This window comes from Carlito syrichta, unplaced genomic scaffold, assembly GCF_000164805.1.
Source record: "Carlito syrichta isolate Samal-C Ts95f unplaced genomic scaffold, Tarsius_syrichta-2.0.1 Scaffold312894, whole genome shotgun sequence".
NCBI classification, from domain to species: Eukaryota; Metazoa; Chordata; class Mammalia; order Primates; family Tarsiidae; genus Carlito; species Carlito syrichta.
The window spans coordinates 33,297-38,968 of record NW_007256990.1 but is presented as its reverse complement, the minus strand read 5'-3'; positions in this window follow the sequence as shown (position 1 = coordinate 38,968).

Genomic DNA, 5,672 nt, shown 5'->3' with positions numbered 1-5,672 from the left:
AAAGACTGATAAAATTGTTTTCTTCTTCACACCAATGACCTCTTACTTATTCCAACTTGTAAAATTCTTCTCTTTATCCAACATCTCCCACCCAAATTGTCTTCAGTTTGCCAGTCTTTGTATTATCTCTTTGGGTTACTATATCTTTCTTGTTTAAACCATCTGATTTGAGGGTAGTTTTTTATGTAGCAATAGGTAACTAATAAGCCTCTCCTAAGTTTCTATTGGCATGATGCCAAGTTTGCAGCATTTTTCACTTATCCATGGGGTGCAAATGTTGCATGAGGTTAGCTGGTCACAGTTCATCACATTTGCCAATTCTCGCATTGACTGACGTGGATCATCATGGATTAAAGTGTTTACACGGTCTTCAGCAAAGTCCAATAATCTTCCTCAATGTGGAGAATCACTCAGGTCAAAGTGTCCCTCTTTGAAATGACAGAACTATTTTCTAGCTGTGCTTTCCCTGATGGCATTCTCCCCATAAATGGCACAAATGTTTCAAGTAGCCTCCACTCCCGTTACTCCTCTGTTAGACTCAAATAGTAGAGAATGTCAGAAGTGTTTGTTTTTCTCCACTTGACACTTCACCTTCTTTAGCTCATGAACGGCACTTTCTTAAAATCTGCAAATGCAAGGCATATTCACAGGCACAACATTGTTATTCCAGGTGACAAATGACGATAAACAAACTCCCAACACTGCAGTGTTGCCATGTCAAAAACAAACACTACAAACTTATATATCAACCTAATATATTCCGTAGGCATTAGTACTCTCGCTCTCTCTCACTCTCTCTTGCTCTGTCTCCCTCACAAGGATCAGGAAGAATACATTTCTTTTTCTTTTTTGTAGAGACAGAAGTCTCACTATATTGTCCAGGCTGTTCGCAAACTGGTGGCCTCAGGCAATCCTCAGGCAATCCTCAGGCCTTGGCCTCCCAGTGTGCTGGGATTACAGACAGGAACCTATATGCCAGGCCTACATCTCTTTAATTTCCTTGCATTTCGATAATATTATTTCAATTGCTGTTTTCAATTCCTTTCCTGCCGTCCTTTTTTTTTTTTGAGTTGGAGTCTCACTCTGTCGCCCAGACTGGAGTGCAGCGGCCGCTCCCGGCCACCGCAGCCTCAACCTGCTGGGCTCTGGTGATCCTTCCGCCTCAGCCTTCCAAGTAGCCGGAATTACAGGCACGCGCTACCACGCCCGGCTGATTTTTTGATTTATTGTAGAGATGAGGTCTCGCTGCCCAGGTGGGTCTCGAACCCTCAGGCTCAGGCAATCCACTCACCTCAGCCTCCCAAAGGCGCGGGATTACAGGCTGAGCCACCGAGCCCAGCTGCCTGCCGTCCTTTAAAAAAAAATTTAGTTTGTCTTTTCCTCTTCCTTTCTTCTTTCCTTGTGTCCTTCCTTCCTCCCTCCTTCCTTCTCTCCTTCCTTCCTTCTTTCCTTCCCTTCATCTCTTTTTTCCTCTTTTATTGTGAAAGATTCCTAACATATGACCTAACTCCATGTACTTATGCTAAAATGAAGCATTATCTGAATCTATAGCTACAGTATGTGGAATAAAAGTAAAGGAAGTTATTAGCATAATCTGAAATAATGCCTGGGGGTAATTCTGCACCCAAGAATGTGGATTTTAACTCTTAATTCCTCACTTTCAGCTGAGTGTTTCAGAACACATGAGCAACATACACTCTTGCATATTCCTGGTAGGTGTTTAGATTGATACAAGCACCTTGGAAATCAAATTATCCTTATTTAGTATGATTAAAGCCCATACACTATCTATTCTCACCACCCTATTCCTGATCATATACTCTGGGACTTTCTTATCTATGCACCCAGGAGTATATACATTAATGTTTATGGCAAAAACAAGAATCAACCACAGACACATCAATAGGGAAGCAGAAACATTGGCATATAATCATAAAATGTAAAACTTCATCAGTAAAAATAAATGAATGGTGACAACCTCCCACATCAGGGGTAACTCTCTTACACATAATGTGCATCACAGAAGAATACATGAGGAACGAGACTGCTGTACAGGAAGTTTAACACAGGCAAAACTAACTAATATTTGGCTTGAGAATATATACACTTATTGTAAAAATCTTTAGAGAAATGCAAGAGAGTAGCAAACACAATACTCAGGAGAGAGGCTCCTTCTGGAAGATGGGATTGGGCAGCAGTGTATGACAGCTTCATACATTCTGTTTCATAGGTTCTTCATAGGCTCTGGCAGTGCAGGTTGTCAAGGTAGTTACATTGTCACGACTCTTTACACTGCACTTTTCCAATTGCAGCTTGTGAACAATTCCTGGATTTTTTTTTTTTAATGAAAGAGAAAAAGAAATGTCAAAGTTCATTGCAAGCATCCTTAGAAAGAACTACTCACATTGGAACAAAGTCACTGCCAACTGTAATGAGCCATGTGACAGAGAGGACCAGGATGCCGTAAAAATTCTTGGCTAGAAATAGACCATGTGATCATTGGCTCACTGGCTTCTCTCTAGATTTTCTGGTGTACAATGTTCTGTCTGACCTGCAAGCCCTTTCATCTTGCAATGATTTGATGTGTTACTTACATTTTATCAAACACACAATTGATTATACTTTTACAGAATAGGAAGAACACATTGTTCATTAAAATAAATCAAACAGGAAAACATAAAGGAATAGCCAACAACAAAATAGCAAACGTGAATAAAAGACACAATAGAGCCACTTTAGAAAAAACTGTAGAAGCACACGATAGCAGTGCTGTTTAGAATCATGTTAGTATCCAAATCACTTCTAACACATCTCATTAAAAGACAGTGAAAGGTGCTACACTTATTGCAGGATGACAACTGAATACCTTTATTGCTATTGGAGTTAAACATTTCTGCTGAGGCATCAAGCCAAAATTGTCACCACGCTAAGGTGTATGACATTAAGGTATGAGATTCAATTTTTAAATTGAAAAGCAGTCTGATTAGGCAAGCATTTTTGAAGATGATGTTTGAAAAAGAAAATTGGTATATTTGGCATTCTTAAACTCAATTTGAAATGTCTTAGGAAAAAAAAAAGCTGGTTATTATTTTAAAGGCATTATTGGCATGGCACCTAAGTTTTGGAATTATTTGATCTAGCTGCTCTAGGTTCACAATTTTGTTGAAACTTACTGAAGAGGACATTAGTATTAAAGGTATTTGCACCAGGCGTGGTGGTTCATGCCTGTAAACCAGCACTTTGGGAGATAGAGGTGAGAGGATTGCCTGAGTTCAGGGGTTTGGGACCAGTCTGAGCAACTTGGTGAGACCTCCTCTCTGCAATAAATCAAAAAATTAGCTGGTTGTGGTGGTGCTTGTCTGTAGTTCCAGCTACTTAGAAGACTGAGGCAACAGAATCGCCTGAGCCCAGCAAGTCAAGTCTGTGGTGGCCGTGAGCATGCCATTGTATTCCAGCCTGTGGTATACCGTGAGACTCCTACTCAAAAAATAAAATAAAATAAAAGGCATTTGCTAGAAAAACATAAAGATATTGTAGTTTCTGTTGCAGGGTTTTTGGGGGGGAGGGAGGCAGGGCCAAATGCTCTGTGATGTCTCAAATTTTAATCATTACATTTAAAAGAGAAGTTTGTAGCATTAAGAAAAAATAAGAATGAAGAAACATTTGATATTAAAATATGAAAGAGTGGCACCTCCTTTGGGCCCCCTTCCACTGTGGGAGCTTTTCTGTCCTCAATAAATTCTGCTTTCTCACTTAAAAAAAATAAAATAAATTAAAAAATAAAATCTGAAACAACAATTAAAATTTTTCTTTTAACATGTATTAAATTCTTGGATACTTCTTCCTTTCAGAGTACACCTCTTGACTTCCTCCTTGTGAGTGTGGCCTGAATTTAATGACTTAATGACAGCGATAGTGTCACAATTTAGTAGTGACACAGGTTTATGGGGTCTTAGAGGAGAAGAGGACCTGAGGAATGAGAGAGAAGGACTGAAGAAGCAAAAGGTGAGGAAAAGAGGCAGAGGCAGAGGATTCTGAAGCAATAGAATTCTCAGATTTAAACACAGCATTTTATAGAATTTTAATACATCCATCTACAGAGCCTAGCGAGGTGTTCTTTGCATTTGGTAACTAATTCATTTGTGGGACTGTTTAAACTAATGTCCTCTAAAGGTAAATCAGGTTTAAAAATACATTTTTAAATAAAATATGTACACATCTCAGATATGAGTTGTTCATAGAAATAGGCAGAGCATGAGCACGGATGAAGGGTGTTTTGACTGTATTGGGCACTTTCAACTCTGAGTTGATTAGAGTCTGCCCAGGCTCCTGGTTGCAACATACAGTAACAGAATGTGCTTCTTTGTATTGAGGAGATGTCCTGGACTCATATACAGAAACTCAGAACTATGAATGGTGGCTCAGCCTGTAATCCCAGCACTTTGAGAGGCTGAGATGAGAGGACTGCCCAAGTTTAGGGGCTCAAGACCAGCCTGGGAAACTTGGTGAAACCTTGTCTCTACAATAAATCACAAAAATTAGCCAGGTGTGGTAGCAAGCATCTGTAATTCCACCTACTTGGAAGGCTGAGGCGGAAGGATCACCTAAGCCCAGCAGAAGGCTGCGGTGGCCATTAGCTGTACCACTGTACTCCAGCCTGGGTGACAGAGTGAGATGCCGACTCAAAAAAAAAAAAAAAAAAATAGACAACCTAGAGTTACAGATACGTAGGCTGGGAAAGTCAAATTTGGGAGCTTTGTGAGTGTAATTGTAATATGTTTAGACACCTTTCTATATGAAGCGCCAATATCATTTCTTTTACAGATTAGATTCCTGATCTAGATTCAGGGGTTACCAAGATCGAGCTACCCACCGCAGTGAACGAACAAAAAGGAAACTGGTCTCCAAAAGACTCTGGTGCTTTCAACCACAGCTCCAGCTTTAAAGAGGAAACCCCTGCTCGTCCCCTCCACTCACAGGTGAGCTTACTCTGGTATCAAGTTCCCTGAGATGAGTTTTCTTCTAGAAGAATACAAGGGGGAGACGATGAGTGGAAGTAGGGCTTCTGCTCAGGGGGAAGGATTCCAGGACAAGAAGTGAAGGGAAAGGGGCTGGACCCCTCCTGGGGATCTCTCCCTGGTTTCACAGAAAGATCCTGGGCCAGGACTCAGGGAGACAGCGTGTCAAAGAGCTCTCGGTGCAGGAGCAGAGGGGTCAGGGCCAAGTCACAGGTCCCCTGGCGTGGCTTTCACTGTCTTAGGCCCCGCAGGGGCGGTGTCTGGGGTGGGGAGACCCAGTGTTGGGGATTCACCAACCCTTGAGTTTCACTTCTCTCCCAGTCGGTACTGGATTATTTTTCCTGGATATTCGTGACGCGGCTCCACTTCTCCCTCCCACTGGGAGTCGGGTTTGTAGAGAAGCCTCAGCGTCGCAGCGGTTCCCGGCAATAAAGTCCCCAAGAACCCACAAGGACTCAGATTCTCGCCAGACACCCAGAATGCGGATCATGGCGCCAGGAGCCCTCCTCCTGCTGCCCTCGGGGGCGGGGGCCCTGGCCCTGGCCGATACCCGGGCGGGTAAGTGCGGGGTCGGGAGGGAAACGGCCTCTGCGGGGAGAGCGAAGGGACAGTTCAATTGGGGCGCAGGACACGTAAAGGCGCGTCTTGGTCGGC